Genomic DNA, 15346 nt, shown 5'->3' on the forward strand with positions numbered 1-15346 from the left:
GAATGATTTATGACATTTAAGCCTGCACCTTTCCCCATTCTGTTGAGTGATTTATGACCCTTAAGCCACGCCCCTTTCCCCACACCTTTTTGAGTGATTTATGACCATTATGTCCCGCCCCCTTTTTCGACATTAACCGGATATCCGTCAAAAATAGCCCACCCCCTAAAAAGGCATCTGTTGTGCCCTAGTTTACATAGAAAAGAAAAAGAGTGTGTGTGTGTATTTTTCTTTTGACCATGTTCGAGTCCCTCCGAAACAATAACCTGGGTTATTGACAAACAGAGAGACCCTAAGCATATTAAAGAGTTTCATCATCAGTAAAAAAATATATATTAAAATATAAATGTAAGGGCAGCTGGCTCTTTGAGAAACCACTACAGATGTAATACTGCTGCCGTCGCAACATGGCGCTGTTGTGCAGATCTGTGCTTAAACTTAATGTATTGAGCTGAAAACTAAACCAAAGGGAGCGGGAAAACAGTGACCGTGTATAACACTGGTACTGGTATGAACAACAGCGCCCATTTACCGTACTAGCAGTACATACTGCAATTCTATTATTACACAACAAAAGGAAGCCCCGCCAAAGCAGGGCATCAAAAAATTAGTTGAAACTCATAAATGTTCCTCTCCACGGAAATCTTTAGTAAAAGGCGAAAGATTTATGCGATCTGAAGAGAAACCAGAGTATGCTAATATCAACGTGCAGTAGACAACCTACTCATATTGTTATTGTAACAAGGGACGGTTAGTTGTTTTTTAAACGAGCATTTTAACGTCTACGTCTTGAGAAAAACAGCCAAAACAGCATACAAGTACTGTATGTTGACATTTAGATTTAAATATGATATTTTAAAAGCATACATTTCATAAGAGGAAATTAGATTCTGCCAAAGTGCATTATGGGTATGCAAATATGATCCAACCCTGCAGCGCGGTTTCCACCCAACAGTATTGCTCAACCCCAAGGTATTCGTTTTCCGTTTCTATTTTTTTGTCCCTCTCTATTTTTAGCCGGTTTCAAGGATTTCCGCCCCGTACAGAGGATCGCCTTCAAAAAGAAGACGAGCGTTCCCACTCCAGCGCCGTGTTGGTGTCACTTACACTCCCAACTTCTGCTGTCTGAAGGAAACCCGACTCCACGGAGCCGACTAGACTCAGCAGAAAGACGAACTGAATGTAGAACCACCTTTCAAGGTACGTTTATGCAAATATTCTGTCAAAATTAAAACGCGTTATTTAATAGTACATATACTGAGCATCACAAGAAACTGATCAGTATTATTACACATTTCATTCGAAAAAAAACAAACAAAAAACGAGGTATATGATGGACATGATGACAAAATGCCTGCTGCTCAGCAAAGGTGGCCACACGCTAGTACTACTAGCCTGTGAATTTCACAGTACCCCCTGTCCCCCCATAACCATACAGTACAATGTCAATTGTTAAACAGCACATTACAATCTTACTGCACCTGCTGTAAAACAGAATGTGTCATTCTAGTGAATTGTATCTAAAGTTTCTTTCGATGCTCAGTATATATCACGATTCTAAAAGCAGATACAAATAAACCCAATGAGAAGGGTCCGTGTACATTCCGGCTAATCGTTTTTGCATTCTAAATCGGAAATCAGAAAACCAGAAAACGACTTTTTCTATTTCGGTTTTTCATAAAAACAAAAATCGACCCGTTTTTCATTTTCCAATTTCTGAGTTTAAATACAAAAACTGATTCAGGCTTGTTTCCCATTTTTCATATTGCTTTAACGAAGTATTCGAAATGGAATGATCTGTAATACAAAATTAAATAATAGACAATTAAAAAAAAAAAAAGTACTAATGCGTGCTCTACTCGTATCGAATGTGTCTCGTTGTTATGGCAGCAGTGTAGCGTAGTGTGGTTAGTGCTCTGGACTCTTGATTGGAGGGTCGTGGGTTCAATCCCAGGTGGGGGGCACTGCTGCTGTACCCTTGAGCAAGGTACTTTACCAAGATTATTCCAGTAAAAACCCAACTGTATACATGGGTAAAATAATGTGATATCTTGTAACAATTGTAAGTCTCCCTGGATAAGGGTGTCTGCTAAGAAATAAATAATAATGCCGTTTTCTGCATCAGTACATTTATATCTATGGCTGGCGATGCACCCCCCAAATGAAACAAATTGGGTATCCGTGAAAGGGGAGCTCTAAACATACGTGAGCGTCCTGGACAAATGTGCTGTGATAATATAATCCAGTTAAGTTTATAAAGTTAATTTATAAAGCAGGATATAAATATGAAGAACCTTACCTGGATTTTTTTCCCTTTATGTGAAGGCTTATTATTTTTAGTATTATTATAATGCACTGTACCTGAGTGATACAAGGATGATTATTATATTAACTTAGTGTAGCCCTACGGCTGTATTGTAATACAGTACTTTGTAACAACTGCTAAATTAATAAATAAATAATGTTGGTAAACAGAACACTTCCACGACAATAAGCACAGGCGCGAAATTATTACATCGTCATAACAGCGGGACACAGAGAGCTGGCCGTGTCTGACCTTTTTTTAAAGGTCTTGAAGGAGCTACATAATTTTTAAGATATTAAATGTTGTGGAGTGTTTTCATGCTGCAGTGGGGGGTTCTTTTGTAACAGAATACGGAGAAGGGTGGGGGTGAATTCTGTTTACAGTTTTGCACTGTATCGCAGTTCCGTCTTTTGTAAGAGCTGCAAACCGCAGGGAGAGAGGACATGTTAGCATCTTGAGCTTGCCATAGGATCACTAAAGGGGGCTGGCACGCTTGGTTGAATAGGTCTGGCCCTCTTCCGATACGTTAGTATATCTATCATTGTTTAAGTGTGTCCCTGTTAGAGAAGCATTAACATATTTTCTGCGAAGTATTGTCTCTCCAGATATCTGCTTGAATAAAGACTACCTTCTGTATCACCGACTCTTGGAGATTGATTTCATTTTCCGTCCCTGCAGTCTGTTATTTATTTTTGTATTAGATTATTCCATTTCGAATACTTCGTTACTAAAAGCAATATGAAAAATGGGAAAACAAGTCTGAATCAGTTTTTGTATTTTAAACTCAGAAATTGGAAAATGAAAAACGGGTCGATTTTTGTTTTTATGAAAAACTGAAATAGAAAAACGAGTCGTTTTCTGGCTTTCCGATTTCCGATTTAGAATGCAAAAACGATTGGCCGGAATGTACACGGACCGAGAAGCTCTATAACAAAAAAAAACGCGATGTAGAGCTTAATGCGGTGTAACCTGTACCTTCGATGTTTTAGACTTTTTATTAAACCACTGTTCTATGCTACTGAAATGTCATCAACCACTATTACTATCATAAAGCTCCCAAAATCCTTTTAGATGCTACTCCTAAGTAAATGTCTGGAATTTAGTTTGGGATTGTTTTGCAGTTAGTGATCCGTTCGGCTTTGTGTTTTGCTTACAGATGCTATACAAAAATAAAACCAATAAAACACCTATGCTGCTTTAGTAGCAGCAAAATACAAGGTTGTGTATCAGTGTTTAAGATGTTCGCTAGATTCACATTTATTACATTTGTGTTCTGTTTTATGTCAAGGTTGTGACAGCAGTTGTGAAGGATTCAGAAGACAGTTATTCGAATCTTATCCCACACTGAGTGAGGGTGGTGGATTTTAACTAATGAAGATTTCAGGATCTATGAGAAGCCAGATCTTGGCTGTTATTCCTTGCCCTAATGAGGGGTACTCAGCAAAATATTTAAGGGACCCAGAAACCCAAATTTGGCTCTGTCATTATCTATGTAAGGCCGCTACAAAGAGGTCTTAATATGGATCAGGTAAGAGCTTATTGTTTTTTTCTTTGATTGTTTCTTAGTGCTGGTAAATTCTTATTATTCATCCATCTTCTTTGGTGGGTTTTCAGGGTTCCACATGTTCATTCAGCTGTAGTGTAACATTGCATTTGCAGTGAATGACGTGTCTGCTGCAATTCATTTAGTAGGTTCCTGGGCTGTCCTTATCCACTGGGCCCCTGATGAAGTGCCTCTTTTGTGAGAAAGACTTTTCCTTCTCAGAAATAAAGTCACAGTGACGGCTGTAGCAGCAGGTATAGTGTTTTTGTTAATGTAATTGGTCATTGTTAAATACAGTACATTAACTATTTTGAAAGGTTTATTTGCAGTAAAATGATGAAATATGCGTATAGTGGTTTTCAGGAAATGTTTATGCTAATGTAGTCTTACAAAAATAAATGTATTGGTCTCGTTAAATGTTTTCAAAATGAATAAAAGCTGATTGGCTGTGTTTTGATGTAATATAATTTAAGTCGTGGTTATAATCATTGTTTTGCTGCACTTCATGGATACATATGTCAAGTTCTTATTACCTGTTGTCATATACCAAAGGAACTTTTTGATGAACATTCTCACAGTGATCTGACAATGTGTTGGTCCTGCATATGCTTGTGATCATTTGTCCTTAATTGTCTTTGTTTTGCTGTGTCTTCTTAGTTAATTACTTCATGTGAAACTTATGGTTTAAAATGTATTGTCTTCAAGGCCTTCATTTCAGAGCACAGACAGTAGTGTAGTGGAAGGAGTAGGTGAGACTCAGAGTTCAGAGGTGCCCACTGCAACAGTAACTTGTGTGCTGCTGAATTCTGATGAGCTGCTACAGGAGTGTATTCCGGATAGACCAAGTGAAATAATAGACAGCAATAGGGATGCAGGAGTAGACAGGGCAGTCTTCGTTGACAGCAGAGAGACTGAGGACGGTTTGTGAATTAAATTATTTGAATTAATTTTATGTGTTGAATGAAATAAGCTGACACCTTTCTGTTTTTCAATGGGTATGTTTTATTTCTTTTCAGAATGTGAAATCATGGCAAATTTGTTCAGGGAGGCTGTATTGAAGCAGCATGGAACTGCTAAACCACTCCATCTAAGAATGGATTTGCGAGACCGCATGGAGAATAGAGAGAGGGACATTTTGTCATTTTATAAAATGTCCAAAGTAGAATGGGCCTGTCCTTTAAAATGCACACTTGAAGGTATTTGAATGGAATTTTACTCACTCTCTTTATTTTTAAGATTTTAATCATGGTTTCATATTTTAATGTTCTGAGTTTTCCATCGGCGATGCAGCTGTGGGTGAAGGAGTGAACAGGTTCTTTTTCTCCACAATTATATCAAAGCTTCAGTTTGGTTTTCATCGTAACTTGCTTTCTATAAAACAGGGTTTTTAAATGATGTTATTTAGAAATGTCAGTTTATATTAATTTGCTCAAGAATATTACAGATCACAATGTATTTGTAATATTCGTCACGTGCTTGTGGAAAAAATCTATATGCTTTATCGGTCATATTTTTACTTTTTATACATCACCAATCTAACAGAATAAGGATAGACTGTATAGTGGAGGCATCCCATGCGCAATGGTTTTAGTTAATTAACTGGCCAAGGACATCACTGTTCAGGTTATTTATTCTAAGAGTACTACAGAAATCATTGTTTGTTTCCATTATTGTTTAGTCTTGCATCTACACACTGTGCTTTAATGTTTACAATTGTGGAAATAACGCCTAGACAGTATGAACTTAGTGAGCAGTGCATGTTTTGTCATCGTCAGAGTTCAATTTTTTGCAGAAAATAAAATGTGATTTGATTCTTATTTATGTTTGATTTCTTCCCTCCTTAGAAATCACTGACAGAACTTTTAATGTTTGAAGGAGAACCTGACCATTTAATTCCCTCCACATCTGAGTTCCTTCTCGAGAGTGACATGTTTCACGTTGCTGGGCGAATGATTGGACATTCTTTCCTGCACAGTGGTCCAAGCTTAGCTGGATTGAGTCCCGCAATTATCCATGTGTTGCTTGGAGGTGCACCAGAAACCGCCAATCTGGAGAGTCACGATTGTCCTGATATTGATGTTCACGAAACTGTCAAATTAGTAAGTAATGTATGCATAATTTCAATGGCTGAAACTTTTATTGTCTGTTCTGTATTCTCTCATTTTCTGTGCCTCTGAAAATTACTAACAAGCACTCTTTTGAACAGAATTGTCCCAAATTCAAGGTTGTAGGCTGGAGACTGAAATGTACTGAAGTGTAAATCACTGATGTAGAGTGGGATGATCTCCGTTCCATGTGAACAACTAAGAATGGAATGTGGAGCTAAGCCTGATTAAGTTTTCTGGGCTTAAACAACTAATACAAGTGTCTTTCATGACATTAAAATAAAGTCAAGCTATTCTAAGGGTTGCATTAGCTAAGGAACTAATGACGTATGATCTAATGCATTAATAATTAACTAATATTGAGTGTGACAGGTTGATTTCTGTGATATCTGCATATATGTAAATGCATACGTTTATATTAATACATTTCTTACTTTGAATATGAACAGTGTTGAAATATCTGCATTACTGTGCTTTGTGTTGTTTTCCATAAGATGGGTGGTTACTGAAGGTGTGTGTATTTGTTTTTATTGTAGAAGGAGTCCAAAGCAGTTCTCAGTGAAGAAGACACAAGCATAATACTGCAATTGGCATTAAGCTGGGATCTTCCAGGGATGGCAGAAGAAAATCGGCATTGGCTAATGGACAAACTCCTCCTTCACGCTGTAAGTAGGTTTGTTTCGTGCATATCCATGTTAGGTTTACTCATTGTACTGGTTAGTTTTGTAATTAATTGATAACCTACAGCAGGGGTGGCCAAACCCAGTCATGGAGAGCCCCTATTCAGCAAATGTGTTCAATAAAAGGGAAACTGTTGTGATTGAGGTCTTGAGGGAATTTTTAATTGAAACGATCACTAAAGGACTTCATTTAACAAATTCACCTGCTTAATTCGTCACATTAAATTCTTCCATGTGTTTTAGACATTGATAATGAAAAGTGACCTATAAAATCCGCTGGATTGGGTTCCTGAGTGGCGCATTCGGTAAAGGCCTCCACTAGGAATGCACGGTGCGCTTTACCACTCTGAGGTTGCTGGTTCGATCCTGTTGTTCCTTTGCCGGCTGGGGATGGGAGTCCACAGGGCTGTTTGACCACCCCTGACCTACAGTTATGCATTTTAAATTGGGTACATTCTTTAGTTTGCTTTTTACTCTATGCTACATTCTTCTTATTTGTGGTAGGTTATTGTAAGAACAACTCGACAGGTTAAACAGCTGAGGAAAGGACTGAAAGAGACATTGGTCTGGCCTCTCCTGAAGGAAAGAAGTGATATTATTCCACTGATGTTTCCAAGGGCCTCTGACACACTATACACCCCCCAGGTGTGTTACATTTTATTACATGTTGTTCCCTAATTAAGTTTTGAATGCCTGTGGCAGTGTGTTACTGTTTCAGTGTTTTGATAATGTGATTTGCTAGTTATATTTCTAATTCTGAAGTTTATATATTTTTTGGTGTAACTGTGAAGCTCATATACTAGTATGTTTTGGTCTACAACATAAAACCCAGCTTGTATAGAGCTTTGAGATGAAGCTTGTTATTGAGCAATTTCAATATTGGAATTGAACAAAAATGGCCAATAAGGTTCAGCAAGAGATCCCCAGCCGTGCATTCATTTATCTATTCATTCTTTTTTTCCTCAAGATGATCCTTGAAAGAATCACCTGGCCACACTGAATGTGGCGGAAGATGATGATGATGATGATGATGATGATGATGATGATGATGACTGTTCTCTTCAGACTAAATGCCGTATCACAGGCTTCTTCAGGACATTCATTGAAACGGTATAATTTAATCTATTAATCATCGCCGTGTATAATTTTATTTTAACCACCCAACTCATTCTTACCTTATACGAGAAGGGACAACTTCTTATTCTTCATCACTCAAAACAGCATTTGCCACCACTTCATATGTAATATTCCTATACAAAGAATACATAAGCTAATGTTCACACTGAAAGGGAATGTAATGAATAAGAATAATCTTGTAGACGAATAACATTTTGATGTCACTACTGTGCTAGTATGATTTTTTTTTTTTACGACTCAGAGCACAAATACAGCCTTCATGTCTTTTATATGCAAGTATTATATGTACATAGGTAGATAATACGTAGCACATTATAATCAACAAAAGTAAAAATATTTGTTACTTTTCAAAAAGCTGACTTGACAGTACTCAAGACCCTGTGAAATTTGAAAAGAGGCATTTATTTATTTTTCACTTTTGTAGCATCACCAAGAGCGCTGATTGATCTCCTCAGATTCTGGGTTGGATGGGAGGTCCTCCCGAAGGAGCTGTCTGTTGAGGTCACAGATACCAAACTGCCCAAAGCATCCACCTGTTTCGAAACCATTAAATTACCCAGACACGACTTTCACTACTCATCATTTGAGGAGGATCTTCTTTCCTGTATACATACTGTGGACACCGGCTTTGGACTTGTCTAATTTAGAATTCCGCCATGAGAAATCTGTTTGAACTCCTTCAGGGGCCAATTAAAATATACAACATAATTGATTTGACAACTAGAAATATAACATGACAAAGTAAAAAAAAAAACATCCAGGTTAATGTTCTGCTATATTATTATTCTTATTATTATTATTATTATTATTATTTATTTCTTAGCAGATGCCATTATCCAGGGCGACTTACAGTTGTAAACAAAAATACATTTAAGGAATCACAGTACAAGTAATAATACAATTATGTAAATACTAAATGTACTAAGAAAGAAATTCAAATGAACGACTGGCAATTTTATTAGGCCATTTTATTATTTTGATTACAATAAATAATGCACTGATTCTCAAAATGTTTCTTTTTTTGGGGGGGGGGAACAACACTTTTTTTTTCTTTTAAAATACTTGCTTATGTTTGTGAAAACATCTGTTAAATATCAACATAAGCACAGGTACTATTGTCATTTATTTAACAAAGTCAGTGCTATGCAGACTCAGTGACAAAAAATACAGCTGTCCCAAACAATAAAAACAATCGTCAAATTTGGATGTCTGTTTCTTTATAATTAATTTTTTTTTGCCAATGTTACGTCCATTTCTCACCCAATTTGTTTTACCTGTCACACTAACAAATTACAGGAACTGTTGAAAAAACAACCACTAATAATATAAAAATCATGATTTACCTTATATACCTTGGTAATATTGTGAGGTATTAGTACTTGCGATTCGGGCTAAAAAGGAGGGGTGGATACAAGAGAGAGACACGGGAAGTAATGTTAAAACTTTACAATGCATTGGTAAGACCTCACCTAGAATATTGTGTTCAGTTCTGGTCACCTTGTTACAAAAAGGATATTGCTGCTCTAGAAAGAGTGCAAAGAAGAGCAACCAGAATTATCCCGGGTTTAAAGGGCATGTCGTATGCAGACAGGCTAAAATAATTGAATCTATTCAGTCTTGAACAAAGAAGACTACGCGGCGATCTGATTCAAACATTCAAAAAAATGATACCGCCCACTCGCTTTGACGCGTGCGTAATGAAATGTAAAAAGCAGTCGAAAAGGAAATGCAGTGGCAGAAATGTAAAAGCGAAAGCGCACAGTGAAATGCAAGTAGCAGAAAAGGAACTGTCGTAGCAAAAATGTACGTGTGAAAAGCAAAGTGGCAATAGTGAAATAACTCAATGAATAAATAAATATATAAACAAATAATAAATGAATAAATGTTGAAATACAAAAATCAACAAATAAATAAATACATTTCCATTTATTTATTTTTAATTTGGGCATGGAATATCCTCCATAAAGGAGAACTAAAACGTGAAGCAGAAATGTCGAAAGACGAAAATTAAATGTAAAAAGCAATTGGGAAAAATTCTCAGTTAAGTGGGCATCTATAATTTAAACAATTGTGTAAGGGACATTTCAGTGCTTTTTCTAAAGACAGAGCGAATGTCACTTTCTAAAGACAGAGCTCGGCCGTTGCTTTTTTTTAAATTGCCTGGAATATTTATTATAGTAAAGGCGATACAGCGAATGTCACTTTCTAAGCCCCGTCCCTTTTGATAGATGTATGACCCTACGTTCCGTCCCTTTACATCTTTTGATTGATTTATAACCCAAGCCCCGCACCTATTGATTGATTTATGACCATAAGCCCCACCCCTTTCCACGCCTTTTTAATGGTTTATGATCCTTAGGGCCTGCCCCTTTTCCCACACCCTTGAATGATTTATGACATTTAAGCCTGCACCTTTCCCCATTCTGTTGAGTGATTTATGACCCTTAAGCCACGCCCCTTTCCCCACACCTTTTTGAGTGATTTATGACCATTATGTCCCGCCCCCTTTTTCGACATTAACCGGATATCCGTCAAAAATAGCCCACCCCCTAAAAAGGCATCTGTTGTGCCCTAGTTTACATAGAAAAGAAAAAGAGTGTGTGTGTGTATTTTTCTTTTGACCATGTTCGAGTCCCTCCGAAACAATAACCTGGGTTATTGACAAACAGAGAGACCCTAAGCATATTAAAGAGTTTCATCATCAGTAAAAAAATATATATTAAAATATAAATGTAAGGGCAGCTGGCTCTTTGAGAAACCACTACAGATGTAATACTGCTGCCGTCGCAACATGGCGCTGTTGTGCAGATCTGTGCTTAAACTTAATGTATTGAGCTGAAAACTAAACCAAAGGGAGCGGGAAAACAGTGACCGTGTATAACACTGGTACTGGTATGAACAACAGCGCCCATTTATCGTACTAACAGTACATACTGCAATTCTATTATTACACAACAAAAGGAAGCCCCGCCAAAGCAGGGCATCAAAAAATTAGTTGAAACTCATAAATGTTCCTCTCCACGGAAATCTTTAGTAAAATACTCTTTTATTGAGATTTTACATTTTTTTACATTTACACCCATTCGTTTTTTCATTCATTTTACATTTCTTTTAAAGATGACATTCATGCATACAGACATACATTTTGTTTTAAAAGCATTTAAAACACATTTAAAAACACCAAGACAATTGTGCTTTGTACATGGTTAAAACAGACACAGATTAAAATCAACATGAAAAAAACCTGTGCTGTTTTAAAAGTGACTGGAAAAAAAGAACCATCTATAAAAAACCAGTGCTTGTGAGGGCCGGGGAGTGCTCTCTAAAAGTTCAAAAGTGAACATAAAACTATATTACTAAAACAGGGACAGGGGAAAAGGGACAGTGTGTGGAACAGTGAGTTAAAATTCTAAAATTTTAAAACACTTAAAATGTAACTTTTAATAGTTTACATTAAAAATCTTAAAGATACATAAAACAAAACAAAACAAAATCAAATAAAACATTCAACATAAATCAAATAAAAGTCCATAAAACTGAAACAAAAAGACTACATAAAACCAGGGCACCGTTGAAAAACGGTCATGCCAGCTAAAAAGGGCGGAATGCTGGCATGACAAAATAAATAAAAGGCTTAGCGGTGCCCCGTAGTCCCGCTCCTAGGAGCTAGCGGTTCCAGTTTTTTCCTTTATTCCATCTTCACGTCCTGAAGTCCGGCGATCCTCCACTCCGCGCAGGCCTTGTCCTTCCCGAGGGTCCGGATGTCCAGAATTACAAAGTCCTTGATAAGAGTTTGTGCCCTTCTGGTCGTGGTGATAGTGTCTAGCTCCTGCTTGTGATAGACACAGACGTTACGGCCTTCCCACAGGATCTGCTTGACAACATTGATGACACGCCAAACGCACTTAGCTGTGCTGGTAGTGATTCCTCCCGCAGGCCCATAGAGCACAGTCTCAGCGGTCATCTTGGCCGTGTCAGCAAACCTGTTTAGGAAGACAGAGACAGAGAGCCAGACACTGCCAGCCACATCACACTCCCAGAAGATATGGGCTGGTGTTTCTCTCTTGCGGCACTTTGCATAGGGGCATGTTTCTACTTGGGCTAGTCCCCTCCTGAACATGAACGCTCGAGTGGGGAGTGCACTGTGGACGGTGTTCCATGCTATATCCTTCTGGACATTACTGAGGCAGCTGTGAGACACATTCTCCCAGATTTTTTGGCTTTGGGTGAGGGAGAAAGTAGCTACTTTTTCAATTTCCTGGGAACCGGCAAGATATTTAGTTACAGCCTTGTATTCCCAGGAGGCCAATTTTGCTTTATCTAAGCCCAATTTATATATAGTGTCCCTTAAGGTTCTATAATACAATGGGGGGTCCCAGGAGTACGGCACAGTGTTATCAATAGTGCAGAGGCCCAAGGCCCTGAGACAGGTGGCAAAATAGAAACGATTCATGTAACATACCTTCCTGTCCAGGGCCTGGATGTTCTTGATAGTTTGCGTGAGCCCCTGCACTCGGGTGAGCTGCACAACGTCCGGGACCCCCTTACCTCCCTTCTTGTCGGCTTTACTCAGAGTGGCTCGCTTTACCCTCTCCATCTTGCTGCCCCAGATAAAGCGGTGGATAATGCGGTCCACCACTTTTTTGGTGGTCCTGTCTGGGGGAAAGATTTTTCCTACATAAGAGAGGATGGGGAACAGTATAGACTTGGTTATTAATACTCTACCCGTCATTGTTAAGGATCTTGTGCTCCATCCGCCAATCTTTTTACGGACCTGGTTAATGGCCGCCGTCCAGCTCTGGGCCCCCGAGCTATTGTTCTCGAAAATGAGGCCCAGAATCTTGATTTTGTCCTTTTTGACAGGGTACATGTCCGACAGTTCCCTATCTACCTGCCAATTTTTAGACACGTAGACTTCGCTCTTGGACTTATTAATCACAGCCCCGGTCGCCGTGCAGTACTTCTCAAGGATATTACTAATCCGAGGTACCGACGATGTGTTGGTGCAAATGAGTGACACATCGTCCATATATGCTGTTGTTTTGACCTGGACCCCGTTGGATCCAGGCAGCTGGAAACCAGTTATATTGGTATCCCTACGAATTGCCTGCAGGAGGGGTTCGATGCACACGACATATAGCAGTGGGGATAGTGGGCAACCCTGTCTGACCCCTGACTGGATAGATATTTTACCAGTCAGGTGCCTGTTCACCAAGACTCGGGTACTAATGTTTGTATATATGGTTTTAACCCACTCCCTAAGTCCAGGAGCGAATTTCATCTGGTCCATCACTTTGTACATATATTCATGGCTTACCCTATCGAACGCCTTCTCCTGGTCAAGGTTGAACAGGCAGAGGGGATGGTTCCGTTCTCTAGAATAAGCCAGAATGTCTCTTGTTAACATTAAAATATCCGTGATGGACCTCCCTGGGACGCCACAAGCCTGGTCAGGGCCAATGACCAAAGGGAGGTGTACTTGTAGCCGGAGCATCAGAGCTTTGGCTAGTATCTTGTAATCCACGCAAAGGAGGCTGATTGGGCGCCAATTCCGTAGATCTTTAACTTCCCCTTTCTTATGAAGGAGAGTAATTACACTCTCCCGCATAGAAGGGCCCAACCGCTTCTCCCTGTAGACCGCTCTGTAGACCTCCGCTAAATGGACTTTTAGCGTGTCCCAAAAAAGATGGTAATACTCACCCGGGATGCCATCTGGACCTGGCGTCTTACCGGTGTTCATGGTCTTAACCGCCTGGGTGAGCTCCTCCAGCGTGAGTTCTGGGTCCTTCTCCTCCTCCTCGTCGTCCCGCACTGAGTCAGGCTCCAACTGGCTCAGGAACCACTCTATCAGGGTGTCATCTGTAGCTTTGATGTTATACAGGTCCCTATAGAAGTTCTCTACCACTTTTTTCACTCCCTCACTATCCTCTACTATCCTCCCCCTGCTGTCGAGCATGGAGGACATCAAGTGCCGCTTCTCCCTCGTTTTCTGGAAGAAGAAGCGAGTACACTTTTCGTCTTCCTCCATTTTTTGCACTTTTGCATTGTGCATGACCTTTCGTTGTTCCTCCCTACAAAGCACTGAAAGATCTAGCTTGGTCTGGGCTATCTCGTCGCTTACAGGGAACCCCTGAAGCTGAAGCAGGCTCAGACGCTGGAGGGCAGCATTCAGGTATTTATATTTGGCCCTCCTTTCTTTTGCTTTCCTCTTGCCTGCTGCTATGAAATAACCCTTAGTTCTCATTTTGACCATCTCCCACCACTCTATAGGGGAGTTGAATAGGTCACGCAAAGTGGTCCACTCAACAAGCCTGCTCTTATAGGCTGCAGCTATGGAGGGGTCATCGAGTAAGGAGGTGTTTAATTTCCAGACCCCTGACCCCATCTGGGAGGTCTGAGGGACCTGCAATGTTACCTGCAGGAGCCTATGATCAGAGAAGAAGACGGCCTGGGTGTCTACTGCCGTCTTCGTAAGGGAGCTGGTATGCAGGACGAGATCTATACGGGAGAAGGAGGTCCCAGATGAGCTCACCCAGGTAAAGGGAGGCACCAGGTCCTTACCTGCATCACACAGGGAGAAATCAGATATTACGGAGGACAAAACTCTACTAGAGCGGTCGTTGCGTGGCCTGCTCCGGTCTACGTCCCTCAGAGCACAATTGAAGTCACCTGACACGATGACGGGTACGTTCCCCAGCAGGAGTGGACGCAGCTGTGGAAAAAATTGAACTCTTTCGTTTTGGTTAGTGGGTGCGTAGACATTGACCAGTCTGAGGGGAGTGTTGTTGTATGTCACATCCACGCTCAGAATTCTACCAGGTTCTACCTCCCTGCTGCTGCGGGAGGTAATAAATGGGTTTTTAAACAGGATACCTACTCCGTCGGCTCTGGCTATGTTGGAGCCCGACCAGAAGGAGTCCCCCAGGGTCCAACTCTCCTTCAGGTCCCTATAATCAGGGCTCGACGAAATACCACACTCCTGCAGAAAGATGAGATCTGCTTTCAAGTTAGCTAGATAGTTTAGTACATCAAATCTTTTTTGTGTCTCCCTGATGCTCCTGACATTAACAGACACACATATCAGGGCCATCAGGGTAGCTAACAAGAAAAGGAGTCGCTGCGTCCACCCCATAGCGACTATGATTGGGAGGTCGGGACACTCTTCCTACTCTTAGCTCTACGCTTGCTTCGAGGGGGCTTGGGCTTATTTGCAACTCCCATCACCCCTGAGAAGGTACTCACTGCTGCCTCGTCCAAGAAGGCACCGTCTTTATATGCACAGTACTTGGAGTTGTTGGGGCTATTCAACTCCCCACAAGGTAAGTCTGGTGGAACTTGCTCAGGGCCCCTCGGAACGTGTGGGTCAGCTTTGTCCTGGGGGGGGGTTATGACAGACAGCATTCTTTGGCTGTTACCGTCTGTTGAATTGGAGCTGTTAGCAGACTTCTGGCTTACCGCGTCCAGGGGTATTCCCATGTCCTCCAGTGCTGTATCTAGGAGGACCTCTAGGGGGCCCCTGGTTTTGCCCATACAAGGGAGGGGGTCAAGGATGTTTTGAAGGGAGGCCCTTCGCTTG

General features: G+C 40.3%; 1 long non-coding RNA gene and 1 other non-coding gene across 5 annotated transcripts; one reads left to right on the forward strand and one right to left on the reverse strand.

Annotated features, from left to right (window-relative positions):
• The first annotated feature begins 532 nt into the window (after positions 1-532).
• Positions 533-8970, forward strand: LOC131701876 (uncharacterized). Of its 4 annotated transcripts, none has more exons than XR_009309098.1 (8): positions 536-1200; positions 3594-3833; positions 3995-5044; positions 5693-5947; positions 6490-6618; positions 7138-7278; positions 7601-7743; positions 8195-8970. It is a non-coding gene; the product is annotated as an uncharacterized LOC131701876 (long non-coding RNA). The 4 variants fall into 4 exon arrangements; XR_009309099.1 differs by having other exon boundaries at positions 3998-5044; XR_009309097.1 differs by having other exon boundaries at positions 551-1200; positions 3594-4102; positions 4865-5044.
• On the reverse strand, positions 580-694 carry LOC117969554 (U5 spliceosomal RNA). The gene has a single exon (XR_004662597.1). It is a non-coding gene; the product is annotated as a U5 spliceosomal RNA (small nuclear RNA).
• Positions 8971-15346: the final 6376 nt, after the last annotated feature.

The sequence above is a fragment of the Acipenser ruthenus genome, chromosome 27 (assembly GCF_902713425.1).
Source record: "Acipenser ruthenus chromosome 27, fAciRut3.2 maternal haplotype, whole genome shotgun sequence".
Lineage (NCBI taxonomy): Eukaryota > Metazoa > Chordata > Actinopteri > Acipenseriformes > Acipenseridae > Acipenser > Acipenser ruthenus.